Raw genomic sequence first — 15,012 nt, 5'->3', positions numbered from 1 at the left:
CACAACATGAACTCCGGGTTCAGAGTACAGCATCAAGTCCACGTGCACTTCAGCAGAGGTTACCAATCAGTCGAAAGGAAACAAAATTGTTTTTCCTGCAGCCAAGGTCGTGTGGATATGAATGGCTGCCTCACAGGCAGCCAAGAGTCATCATTATGTGAGACCTACGATCTGCTTCTTAGACAATCAATGAATTTTGGAGCCATCAAATTTTTGATTTTGAGGTTTTATACTCACGTGAGCTTTATATTATAGGAGTGCTATCTTTTCTGAACCAAAAAATGTACCTTTGCCCACAGAAAAGCTCAGTGCAGGATCAAATAGTTACTATAACCATCATTCCCAGTTTACTCTCAATGGTAAAGCCCCAGATTTGACAACTTGATGACAAGTTCAAGTCTGTTCCCAGTGGTCTCTAGGTTTGGTAGAGTGGTGTTCATGTTTACAAATATTGATAGGAGTACCTCAGGGCAGCCATACTAATAATATATATGAATTCATGGGGTGACTGTGTGCAAACATGTTCAAATATACATGTAAAACGTATGCATGCATTGTCAGATATGCATGGAAAAGGCAGGTAGGGTATGCATCAGATAAATATGCAAACACATACATACGCTCACAAACACACACACACACACACACACACACACACACACCTTACCATAATTGAAAAAAAAAAACAAGTATACATGCAGTATGAGTACATTATCCATTCACACACTCCAAAACAGCACTGCATTGCATTTTATGCAGGCGCAATCATGATGCCACACAAACCGTGAAATGACAATTTAGAATATCAATTACGAGTTCAAAGCACTATTCGCACAAATATTTCTGCTAAATCCCCCAAACAATAACATTAGTAGACCCAGCCCAGTATGTTCAACTGAAAATAGACTGACTATGGCTGCTCAGACACTTTATTCACAACAGTAAGAGAACATCCAAAAATATTTTTGGAAGCAAATAGCTTAACAAATGAAAGCCATGAAAGATAAATGAGGAAATCAGTGCTTCATTCATATTTGATAGCAGGGCTTAAGATGCATTACCCGACCAACACAACAAGCCACAGGCTGACAGCCCCAGAAATAATGAGCTTGAAGGAGCACCTGTGATGCAGATGTGTGTGTATGTATGTCTGTGAGGGTGTGTGTGTGTGTGTAGAGCATGCTGGATGGAAAATGGGAAAATGCTGTGTTATTGTAAGACAGGCAGACAGCTGTTGTTTTGCTTTGCCTTGTCTTTTTATGTACTGTGGTAAAATGCTTCTAAGACCTAAAAGACACTTTTAAAAACAACAACTCAAACATACACAAGCACCAACTCGTGTACACACACTCAGATCTTTACAATAGCACAAGCCTCTAGGCCAGTGCATGAAAGCACCCAAATACAAAAGATATCTTCCCACTTACCCTTAGTGCAATCCTGTATTGAGATAGTTTCTGTGTGATTTGGTGAAGTTTCCAGTCTGTGTGATCTTCCCTGACTCTCTTCAGCCCAATACAATGCAGCATCATGGGTATTGTTTAGTTGAGCTCAAACTGTCAAATATGTACAGTACAGGCCAAAAGTTTGGACACACCTTCTCATTCAATGCGTTTTCTTTATTTTCATGACTATTTACATTGTAGATTCTCACTGAAGGAATCAAAACTATGAATGAACACATGTGGAGTTATGTACTTAACAAAAAAAGGTGAAATAACTCAAAACATGTTTTATATTCTAGTTTCTTCAAAATAGCCACCCTTTGCTCTGATTACTGCTTTGCACACTCTTGGCATTCTCTCCATGAGCTTCAAGAGGTAGTCACCTGAAATGGTTTTCCAACAGTCTTGAAGGAGTTCCCAGAGGTGTTTAGCACTTGTTGGCCCCTTTGCCTTCACTCTGCGGTCCAGCTCACCCCAAACCATCTGGATTGGGTTCAGGTCCGGTGACTGTGGAGGCCAGGTCATCTGCCGCAGCACTCCATCACTCTCCTTCTTGGTCAAATAGCCCTTACACAGCCTGGAGGTGTGTTTGGGGTCATTGTCCTGTTGAAAAATAAATGATGGTCCAACTAAACGCAAACCGGATGGGATGGCATGTCGCTGCAGGATGCTGTGGTAGCCATGCTGGTTCAGTGCGCCTTCAATTTTGAATAAATCCCCAACAGTGTCACCAGCAAAACACCCCCACACCATCACACCTCCTGCTCCATGCTTCACAGTGGGAACCAGGCATGTGGAATCCATCCGTTCACCTTTTCTGCGTCTCACAAAGACACGGCAGTTGGAACCAAAGATCTCAAATTTGGACTCATCAGACCAAAGCACAGATTTCCACTGGTCTAATGTCCATTCCTTGTGTTTCTTGGCCCAAAGAAATCTCTTCTGCTTGTTGCCTCTCCTTAGCAGTGGTTTCCTAGCAGCTATTTGACCATGAAGGCCTGATTCGCGCAGTCTCCTCTTAACAGTTGTTCTAGAGATGGGTCTGCTGCTACAACTCTGTGTGGCATTTATCTGGTCTCTGATCTGAGCTGCTGTTAACTTGCGATTTCTGAGGCTGGTGACTCGGATGAACTTGTCCTTAAAAGCAGAGGTGACTCTTGGTCTTCCTTTCCTGGGTCGGTCCTCATGTGTGCCAGTTTCGTTGTAGCGCTTGATGGTTTTTGCGACTCCACTTGGGGACACATTTAAAGTTTTTGCAGTTGTACGGACTGACTGACCTTCATTTCTTAAAGTAATGATGGCCACTCGTTTTTCTTTAGTTAGCTGATTGGTTCTTGCCATAATATGAATTTTAACAGTTGTCCAATAGGGCTGTCGGCTGTGTAGTAACCTGACTTCTGCACAACACAACTGATGGTCCCAACCCCATTGATAAAGCAAGAAATTCCACTAATTAACCCTGATAAGGCACACCTGTGAAGTGAAAACCATTTCAGGTGACTACCTCTTGAAGCTCATGGAGAGAATGCCAAGAGTGTGCAAAGCAGTAATCAGAGCAAAGGGTGGCTATTTTGAAGAAACTAGAATATAAAACATGTTTTGAGTTATTTCACCTTTTTAGTTAAGTACATAACTCCACGTGTTCATTCATAGTTTTGATGCCTTCAGTGAGAATCTACAATGTAAATAGTCATGAAAATAAAGAAAACACATTGAATGAGAAGGTGTGTCCAAACTTTTGGCCTGTACTGTACATGTGGGAAACTCAACTGCAACAGCTCTGTCTAAAAACAATGACACAGATACCCAACATAATTTACAGCCCTCAGTACAGCTTTCCGGTGGTTTTTCAGCAGGATATAGTTCTGTTATATTGTGTTGAGGTGAAGGGAGACAGGGAAGACTGTGGCAGACTGGAAACCTCACCAAATCACATAGAAACTATATAGATGGATAGATTGTACTAGGGCTAAGTGAGAAATATCTCTGTTTTGGATGATGGTGGGTGAACTCCTTTAACTCATGCACAAACCTGCCCTCAGTAGCGGTTTTAGGCAGGGCGAAGCGGGCAGCCGCCCGGGGCGGCATATTTTCATGTCACGTGGGGGGCGGCATGAGCGCAAAAAAAAAAAAAAAAAAAAAAAATCATCCTCGCTGCAAAGCAGTTTTCTATTACCGTATTCATCTGAATATAAGACAATATTTTTTTCCATTGAAAATGCCCTGAAAAAACGCCCTCGTCTAATATTGGGGTCTAAGCAAATACACATGTATTGTGCTTGCATATAAACCAGTAGGTAGGCTCGCCTGATGCCGCAATTACCGGCGAATGGCCGCATTGCGCAGTCAATAATCAACCATGTTGTCTGAACATGTTGTATGAACAAAAGTTGATTTATAATGAGAGGATGGCAGTATGTGTGCGCCGCTCACCTGTCAGATCCGGCAGACCTGACCGGGTGGGTGCGGCACCTGTAAGCATCAAGCCGGTGCCGCGGCCGGCCCGCCTGATGCTGACCGGTGGCTTTTTTTTTTTTTTTTATACAAACAAGATTTTGTCCATATAAAAAGTATTTTTCCAAAAAAGGTATTTGTGCAGGTGTTGGCGCCCCTGCTCTGGGAGGGGCGCGTGTAGCCGCCAGAGGGGCATCGATAGCGGCCGTTATCGCTTGGAAGTTCTCGCTGCGCGCGCGCGCACGCGGCTAGAGCGGAAGGGCGCAAGGCAGTAATTTCGCCCAGGGCAGCAACATGGGCAGAACCGCCACTGCCTGCCCTCACCTCTGCTACACATGACCACCAACACCCTGCTAGCACATATGCACAACCTTTTCCTTCCCAAAACAAACACACACACACCGGTGGAGCACCAGGGTTCCTTCCCTTTTATCTGTGAGTGTGTGTTCGGCCCCAGATGCCCATTAGGGGCTCCCCAGTCTGCCAGTCAGCCAGGCATCAGATCAGCTGACGAGCTGGATCGATAAGAAGGCAGGCAGACTCTCTTCATTAGGAGTCCCCGGGGCCAGGCCACCTGCCACTCACTCACTCTCTGCTCTCTGGTAGGATCTTAATACTCCGCCTCGGGCTGCCTCCACTCAATAGATTTTGTGTCTCCATGTCTTTCCTCACATCTTTTGCGTTTTTGCTTTATGAAAAGGATGGTGGTAGAAAAAAGTGTAACCTGCTGCGGTGCTGACATCCATCAAGCGAATTATTCTGACATATAGTGGAAGGTCTGTGGACACCAGGGAGGCATGATGAAAGGAAGATATTGGAGGCCAGCCGCTCCTAATCTTTACACCCAGGTAAAGAGAAACAGAAACAGTGTGACATAACAATGAAATTCATTTTTGAAAACTGAGAGGCAGTAGAAATGATGTAGCAGCAGGAATGATGAAAGTGGAGAATGAGAGAAAAGAATAAAAGAGAGAATAAGCAGAGAGCAGTGGGAGCTCTGGATTCATTGTTAAGAATTCCCAAATGGTGTACAAAATAGGACATTCAAAGGGATTGTAAATATATGGAAATATATAAGTGAGGAGAATGTGTGTGTGTGTGTGTGTGTGTGTGTGTGTGTGTTTGTGTGTGTGTGTGTACGTGTGTGTGTATGTGTGTGCATGCATGCGTGCATGTTGCATGTAGGTAAGCGCGTGAGTTTTCGGTTTGTGCTTGGGCACTCTTGTTTTCATTTTCCTGTGGTATGAAAAGATTGGAAACTTTTAAATGTAATAACACTGAAAAACAATCCAGTCACATAAGACATGCATGTCGAAAATAATGGATTATTTCTGCAATAAATAGCATATTTCTCATGAATTTATGGGCATAAACATCATTTTAGGTGGCTTCAAATGATTAAAAATGATTACAATTATATTAATATCTCCATTCAGAGTCTGCAAATTGGATTAAATTGTCCATGTAACGGCTTATTTTATGGATTTTTGAGACATAGCAATGCATAAAATAAAATGGAAAAAGAGATAGACTACATTGATGCAATATGTTTAGGGAATCAAATTGCTTATGCTGATCACAGTTTTGAGCAGGTAATCAATTACCTGCTATTAGATGTATTTTTGAGGTAACCTAGCCAAACATGCTGGCACATTTACCTTCCCCTTCAACACTGAACAAAGGTCTAATAGCTGTGGCACTTGAGCTTGATGAAAGCAGAGTGATGAAAGCAGAGTGAGGCAGTAAGAGGAGTTGGCCCTGCTCACTGCCACTCCTCCACATGTCTACAGGCTCATTACCAGTGAGCAGGCTCAATGAGCGTAGTCCTACATGCACCATTTCCATATAAATACCCACTGAGCGCTGCTCACCGCTTGTCTGCCGCTTTGACATTCTATTACTTAAAGAATCGAGCATTTACACAGAGCAATGTGACAAGAGACAGGTTAGATTACCCAGGTAAAGTGAAAGGAATAGTCCACTTTTTTCCTTCAGCAGATGCTCTTATCCAGAGTGACACACATTTTGCAATACCTGTGTTTCACTTATCTTTTATTCTATCAGTAGAAAATCACAGGAGATTCCAAAACAGCGGTAGGAAATAGTATAAATGAAAGGAAAAGTTTTAGTATGTGTCTTAATGTGGTTTAAGAGAAATACAGATATGGCGCACCATCAAGCCAATTAAAATCTGCACTTTTGGGCTGAATGAAGTTTAATAGTTTAATATGGAGGTTTTCAAACTTTTTTATGCCCCAGATCGCCAAGCTGACATAAAAAGATTTCTTGGTTTAAGGATTGAAGTATTGTATTGAGTTTGTATTATTAAGTTTGTTTAGATGTGTTATTTGAGCACCGACAATTACATTAAAGGTGAGGTTAAAACATAATGTGAAATAATCACTGTACATTTTTGTATTGTAACGTTGTTATGAAATTGTTTTTGTTTTGTTTTTTTTTTTGTTTTTTCAGGTGTCAGCAGCTGCTCCAACCTTGTGTGACCCATCAGACACACACCAAGTGCCCCCTGATGCCATCTGTGAACAGAAGAGCCAAAGGGTAGGGGGGCTGCTTTGTGCCACTGAGATCCACCCAGCAGGGGCAGGTGAGGTTAGCAACCACAAGCAATTAGCGCATCAGCTAACAGTGTGAGTCTTCTGCCTCTTGTCCCTCCACTGAGAGGTTTCCGGAACCCTGTGGCGTTGAGCCTTATCGATCAGCCCGTTTGGAAAGGTCGGTGACTTGGCTCACCGCCGGAACCTCCTGCTCTGGCATTCACAGAGCCTCTGTGCCCACGATTCACAGCCCTACCAGGCTGGCATCATGTTCTGTTGGAGGTAATTTATAGAAACAAATTAAAACTGTGATGCCAGCTGCGCAAGGATTTAAAGTGTATCAAGATTTCAGTCACTAGGCTTTCTTTTAATTCAGTGTGCCACACTCATGTTGTGTGCTTTCGACTCATAACAACACAGATTCTCTGATACACAAGACATCTAATCCTCTGGAATCTGGTGAGGATCTACCCTCAGACGTGCTTCAAAAGAGGAGCTACTTTTCACCAAATCACAGACGGCCCCTGGCAATCAACTACAGGTACAGACATGAAATGTCCGCTGGGATTTCAGGGGTGATGTAAGAGAGCAGGAGCAGACAGCGTGCTGCGTAAGGAAGGTGAGTGTCATCGGGTTCCAACAAACCTGGTATAACATTCTTGGAAGTTTTATATTTTAGTTAATGTAAGAAAAACAAGAATGTAAAACCACTGGTTGAATTAATTAATGAATTAATGAAACAAACAATCCTATTGTTTGTTTAATTAATTAAACAAACAATCTTATGTATAATAACAATAATAATACTTAGTGGTAGTGGTAGTAGTACTAGGACTTGTAGTGGTATAACAACAACAACAATAATAATAATAATAATAATAATAATAATGCCCTGAAATAATGATGATACTGAAGTAATAAATAAATAAATAAACATAAAAGAATGTACTCGGTGCTGGAGAGGAACCATATCGACAGACAGTGATTAATACGTTTTATCAATTTTGGAAAAATCATTAGCTAAGTGACATGAATGATTAATAGCACATACATGCTGCATAAATCTATGCTAAATTTCCATTGCCATGGGTAGTTGGTTGTCTATCTGTCTCTCAAGCACATCATCACGTCAGTAATGAATTATGCAACAGCGGGAATACTTTTTTTTTCCTCTAAGCTTGGCGACTGCTCAAGAGCTCTAAGTTCTGCCTCTCTCTTAAAAGAACATTAGCCAGTTCTCAGATGCTTGAGCTTGGAGCTCCACTGCTTCCTGCTTTTTTTTTTTTTTTTTCTAACCACTTCCTTATCCACTGCCTCTGCACCGCTAGATAAGATTAATAGACTACAGTAATTAATTCCATGGCTGAAAAATGATTTTTAAAAAACACTCTCATACAGTGTAAGCTCAGAATATGGTAATGTGGCTCAACTGAGTGACTCAGGCACACTATTAAGCAGAATAAGATGTGGACGACTTGTAAGAGCATAGAGCTGTCTGAAATCTGGTGTGTGTCTGAATGTATGTGTGCGCTCATTTGTGCTTGTGTGAGTGTATTTGTGTACATTTGCACATTCATACTTGTGTAAGATCCTCACAGTTAACTCTAACACAGCTGACAGTGTCACAGTAAAGTGATGAGGATTTTAATTCACACATACGTTCACCCAAACAGCAAGGGATATGTTCAGGAGAATTGCATCACTGGCCGCTGAGTGAAACAAGCTCTCAAGGGCAAGCAGAATTCAATTTAATCATATGCTGTGAAAAGGAAGGTCAAGAGCCCTCTTTAGCACTCCAAATGAGGAGCAAGTCAAGGTGCAGGACTTAAACCATCTCCTGGGAGAATGATGCATCATTCTGAACATCTGAAGGAGTAAATTCCATCTTACTGTTTGAGGATAACAACATCTGTGTTGATGGTCCTTCATTTTTCTTTTACCTCCCTCAGCGTGATGGGGCTCACTGCCTCATGGCCTAAGGAGCTTCCTCCTGGTCAAATTGCGGCCTGAATCTTCTCCTGGAGGTTGCATGCATTGTTTCCATGGTTCATCCGGAGGAATGCACAGTAGAGGCACAACAGCTGAGGTCTTTCATCCAGCTGAAGGCCACAGGTGGTTCTGGAGAGTGAACAGATTGGGCAGGACATGCAGGCAGCTCAAGCCACAGTAGCAGATCTCCTCATTCACCTGCTTCACCGCACAATCTGCCCAATAGAAGATGAGATGCAATCAAGCCTGGGGTTAAGTGATCCAGGTTCCTATGACTTTGAGCAGTCCTAGCTGTAAAAAGGGAGAGTGCTGGGGCAGAAGTTGGCTGTGAGGCTTTTTGGCTGTGAGACTTAGTGCATTATATATGTTTAACAGGTAGTCCTAGCATTGATGCGGGGTCTATAAACGAGTACAGGGATAAAACTGTGACAATTGAATGGGCTGAAGAAGGTTGTTCAGCCATGTTTGTATATAAAATATTTGGCAACTACTGTTGATACTTTTTTTTTCATCTATTTCACTATTCATAACTTTAAACTCTTAAACAGCTCCAGGCCACTAAGTAAACCTGAATATAAAATATGCATGAGAAATGGCTAATAATGTTTGAAAACCTGAGCTACACTTGACTCAACTGGTGCGGCAGATTGAATGTCTAAAAAACACAGAATGCAAGGCAAAATAAATCAAACACACCTCATCTTGTCCAAGGGAAATACATATATTTCCCCCGGGGGGGAAGCAGTCAATTTAGCAAGCAATCAAGTAATCTGATGAAGTGAAATGAATGTGAGTGGGGTGGAATGGTTAATCGCCTGTGGAAGCATTTTATCTCATAGGAACACATTAAAGAGGCATTCCGTCAATGTAGGCTATGTTGGGGGAGGCTGTGAAAAATCACAGTCTGTAGGGGTGTGAATCAATGTGACTCTGGTGTTCTCTTTAGCAGAATACATAATTTCTGCCAAACATAATTTGCTCTGAGCCACACTTAAACATTGCATCTGTCAGGGAAAAAGCAAGAGTAAGAAGCAATCACAGCAGAGAAACATTTTCCTTAACAAGAAGCTTAACAGTCATAATAATTCACAGAGACAAACTCCATCCCATTGTTACAGCCAATGCCATGCACTGGTGTGTTTTCCCAGTGTTTTCCTCTGTTCCCTGTTTCCCTTGTGTTTCTCTGCTCTCCCTTGTCTGTCTCTGTGTGTCTATGAGTTGTCTGTCTCTCTCCCGGCTTCATGCCTCACCAACACAACTGCCCTGTGCTCCCCAGCAGCGTATCTGCCATCCTTCAGCTCATCAAGCCTGCAGTATAAGAACCCAGTCTTCACTCCCAGCCTTCACCAGATCATTGCTTCAACCACTGTGGTGATGAAATAGCTCTAGCCTCAGTATTATTATTCTCGCTCGTGCCTCTCATGTTTCTCTTGTGCCAAAATGTGTTTCCTCTGCTCCAAGATCATTTTGCCTACCTGCCTGCCGGCCTACCAAACCTCCATTGTCTGTCTGCCCATGCCACACAGTCCTCATTAGCCACACCAAGCCACAGCTACTTCACCTGCCTTCCTCACCCCACCGGGCCTGACTGCTGCCACTCTACATCTCCTCCTCCTTCCCTCGCCCTGCCTTCTCTTTATCGCCTTCATCTAATTCCATATTCATTACCTTACAATAAACCAATTTTTATTCCTTATCCAGTCTCTTGAGCTCTGCATTTGGGTTCACCAGCACAAACCATAACACCCATGGGCTAATGCATGCAACATGAGAAACCACAGCACAGAGTGTCGCCTACATTACTATTTATATCCAATTCATGTCATCTGCATTGGAAGTCACACACGCTCTCGGTTCCAGGCCCTGCCATGTCCATTCGCTGTGGGAGAGAAAAGCGCGACAGACTCCGCTGTTTATTGAACAAGTGTGATATGTGCTGTGACTGTTCTCCTCTCTCTCTCACCATGGAAATGATACTCAGGCAGTGGCATCATAAGCATCACACAAGATCCTTATTATTCTAGTGCATTAGACTTACAACATAATACAACAACGAACACTTTTTATTTCAAAGTGCAATTTAAAAGGTAGCTATTTTCAGCAAAATGTGCCACTTCTAACTGCAGTGTTTTTTTTAGAGATCTAGATTTAACAATGGAAAAATCTTTGAATTATTAGAAGCAAACACTGTGAAAATACATTTACAAACACATAATGTTCATATGAACAACAGGGTCCATAGACCTTGTTAAGTGAAAATGCTCAAAGTGGTCTGAGTGACTTTTTATCAACTGGCTGCTATCTAATCATTTTATCAAAAAAACAACTCAAATACACATTAGTCTGTGTGTAAAGCTGTCTGCCTTTTAGATACCCATCTATAAACTGCATAAAGACGAGTACTGCCCGCTTGTAGATGAAAACTAATCTTTTGATGCATGAGTAATTAGATACATCGTTTCCTCACTGAACTTGCCTAATGAAAACTTCTGTTTCATATCATTGGGAGAAACATCATTATAAGCAATACCACGCATGGCAATAAAAATATGCCAGCTTCTTAGTTAAGTGAGAATACTCCTCCTATCCAAGCAATCTAATCTTAAACAATAGTAAAATGATAAGAAATTACAAACCCCTGGAATGTTTACTTCCATTCTGGGTGCAAGGATTCATCATCAGCTCCTTCTCACACTTGCGAAGCAGGTGTCTCTGGAAAGCTCTGGAGCTTTGGAGCCTTCTCTGCGGCCCTGGTCATGGTGCTCACATTGTCATGGCACTGCAGACCCCCAGAGGATTTGGACTTCCTCAGTGCCTCCACACACAGAGCCCTGATGGACGGTACTGCAGGACAAAGCAGCGGTGCTCTCCGTGCCCAATGACCTGAATCCTCAGCCAGCCTGGGTTCCTTTAACAACCTAGATGGATAGCAGACACAGTTGAAAAGCCTCCAATTTCACGTTGCTTTGATGGGATTCTTCATTGAATCAAGGAAGACAACAAATGGAATCTCGATGCCTGTCTAGATGAGACAATTAGGAAGCTTTTTCCAATATCTGGGTGACAGAGGCATGCTTTGGTGTGTCCCAAGGATCAGACAATGATTTTTTCTAACAACAAAGATGCTGACTCAAAATTACATCTAAAAGATTTTTTTCCCTATACTTCAACCTAAATAACATTTGAGCCATCTCTCACTAGTTGATACAGCATCTTAAAAGGCATTCCACCCATAATGGTCCTGAACTCTGTTTTGCTCCAGGCATTAATTCTCAAGGGAAGAAAATCCACTTTGATTCCCAGTTCATTTGGTATGTATAGTATTATATTTTAATATTAAACACCTAGCACACAGGAATACGTGACAGAATATGACACATAGATTGCATATTTTCAAACTAAACCATTTTTGTGAGGTGTCTATAGTATCACAATGGTGTGAACATGAACAGATATACATGATGATTAAAGCAATCTGTTTTTTAGTATGCAGCAGAGCATTCATGCTCAAACACATTAGTGTATCAATTCACAGCACAGGACAAGTTGAACTCAAACATTCATCATTCATTCATCATTCATCATCGAAAGCTACAGTATGGTCAAAAAATTACAGCTACACTCAGGCAGTGGCAGTAATGGAGGAGGGTAAGATATTTTCGACAGTCACCTTCACAATCAAATATTTATGTTCATCATTTTACATCTCAGGTTGATCACATAAGCGTGTGATTTTTCTTTTTTCAAGTAAGACTAAAATGTAAATGTGAGTATTCAGAAGCTGGTAGATTATCAAATGCCTGTAATACTGGCTTAGCTAGTTGGTGAAGTTGGGATTCAAATCGCTGTGTGACAGGGAGCGAGCAGTACAATACCTCTGCCTGTAGCCTCCAGGTGATCCATGAGGTTCGCAGCTGAATCACATTTTGGAGAGCCAAGCTTCTTACAAGGTCCCTCAAGCAAGTTCCTGTTGAGGTCTAACTTGAGCAAACACAGAGGGTGGCTGATAACTCAAGCGAGCAGCAAGCAACATACAGTACGTAGCCCTGCTTCCAGTGCTGCATTTGCTGGTTTCACAGACATGGATTAGATAAGTCTGATCCTATGCTAAAGTAAGCTTTCAGCTGAAAAGGGCTTTTAGTCGAGGCATGTCTGTGAAAGTGGCCCCATAAGTATTTGAATAAATTTAAGTACTTTGCAAAAGATAATTTTTTTCCACACACTTACTGTGCTAATCTATACAGTGGTTCAGGCGCGTCACATCAGGGATGTAGAAACGCATGTTTTTGTTGAACAAGAAAAAAGTGTCATATTCACATTCCATTATTCAGACTGATTCTTCCGACTGATTTGTTGTTATCACACCTTGAATATTCTTGACAACAAATCCAATACATGATGCCTGTCTTTTCTCAGTTGTGCTTATAATTCTGCTCTGAACTCCTGCGGTGTAAAGAGCTGGCAGGGTTTTATTGCTGTTCAAATACTGTTTCCTTGTTTCCCAGGAAACCACAGTACTATGAAACGGGAGGGTTCTGTCAAATGGAAATGACACACCAAGGAATGTATGTGCGCCTTATGACACACATGATCTGACATATAAAAAAAAAAGAAGACAACAGCATTCGTTAGAATAAATTACTCACATCAGTGATTGGTGGATCATGGAACAGTTGAATAATTCTTGCTTATTTTAGCTCATTTACCAACTGAGTGATTTTCATGCACGTTTGACCACATGATGCACCTAATCATCCCAAGGTGGTTGAGGAAAGTTATCTTTGTATCTAGGCCTCACATGTTTACTGCACCGTCTGGAATATCTTCTGAAAGTGAAAGTGTGTCATCTAATGTATGCAGCCAACAGCTACTGCTCATGAGCACTTCTGGGTATTGGGGATTACATAAACTAAACTGACGTGCAGTGTGGAAAATGGCCTCCTATGAGTACGCGTGTGTGCTACTCCTCATATGGTTTTCTCCCTCCCTGACAACCAAAGCCTAAACATCTCCAAAGACTTGCACCATCGGGAGCCTTGATTTGCATTATCATTAAAGACACATATGGGGTGTAGGAGACCAAGGAGGCCTGTTGTGCTGCATTTATGGCACACACTGGATCAGAAGCGAGGCCTGCATCCTCTGCAGAGATTACAACAACATACAGTATTTCTCTCTGAAAGCATTTACAGAATTTCAGGGTATTTTAAGGCACGCTCGCTATTTGCACCGCACGCTTCACAAGGATGCACCCAAAATATTGTGACGAGACGCATAAAGTGAGTCGTGCATACTACAGTAGCCTCACAGCACTCAGCAGCACTTCTCGTTTTCCTAAGAAGCAGCCGAGTGGCGTCTAGGCAGCATTAGCGCCTGTCAGAATGTGAAGCTTTCTGGCAAGTTTTCCCTCAGAGCATGTCATCCTGTGTGAGAGAGGCACCAGCTTGACTCATGCAGTGCTTTCTGCGGGGTACAAATGTTCAGCGCCATTATTTTAAGCAGTATGGTGCCCTAAAAGTCAGCTGAAACTGATCTATGGTTTAGTTAAAAAAAAAAAAAAAAAAAAAAAAAGATGATGTGTGTGCCCTTATGAAATTTTCTTTTGCAACATCATGTAAGATTTTCACTTCATGAAAGCATCCCAAATTGTAGTATATTCATTCCAGGGATGGAATGATTTATTTTTAGGCCAATATCTTTCTGCCCATGATGGATGATACAGACACAATACTAACATGAAGTTTTATTTCAAATGCAGGTGAAAAACAGGTTTAACAGGTTAGTGATATTTGTTTCCCCATATGAGTGTAATAGATGCTCCAAGTTTGATCCGTAACCTCCTTCCCTCTCATGAGTACAATAAATGCTTCACCGCAACCATTGTTCTCCAAAATGAATGAACTGGATCTGGCCCAGCAAACAACCCCACTTTGAATGATGACCCAGAGCTGAATTTTTTCCTTGAAAGATGCCTAACAACACAGGTTTATTTGGGATTTATTATCAACACTCCAGCGCTCCTGCTTACTAACTGGTGGAACTACTTTGTTTCTGTATCACTACGCAGCGTCTTCATCCACTAGGTGTGTAAACAAACGTACAATACTGAAGAAAGCTGTTGTGTCGTGATGAAGAAACAAATTAGTGCCATCAGCTGGCAAGCAGGCTGGAAAACAGCGTTGATTTTGAAATCCAAACAAACCTTTGTTGTTATACTTCTTTCATAAAAAAAGTTTGGCTTTGTGTTATCACTCAAAATTGTGTTGTTTGCTGGGCCAGATGCACTTCATTCATTTTGGAGAACAATGGTTGTGGTGAAGCACTCGTTCTTGAGACAGGGAAGGAGTGGACAGGTCAAGCTTGGAGGATTTTTTACACGCATAGGGAGCAGCAAATATCACAGTTGGGGTAAAAACCTGAACTGTCACACTAGGGCTGATATAGACCAATAGCTTGCTGGTTTAGTGGCCTATATATTGTCTATGAGAAGACTGCCATTGAAGTAACAGCTGTCCTATTTGATTTTGTTCACAAAAAATCTTATATGATCCTATCCTGTATCTACCATA

Source organism: Myripristis murdjan, chromosome 11, assembly GCF_902150065.1.
Source record: "Myripristis murdjan chromosome 11, fMyrMur1.1, whole genome shotgun sequence".
In the NCBI taxonomy this organism is placed as follows: Eukaryota; Metazoa; Chordata; class Actinopteri; order Holocentriformes; family Holocentridae; genus Myripristis; species Myripristis murdjan.
The sequence above is the reverse complement of the archived record's forward strand: the minus strand, read 5'-3'. Positions refer to the sequence as shown.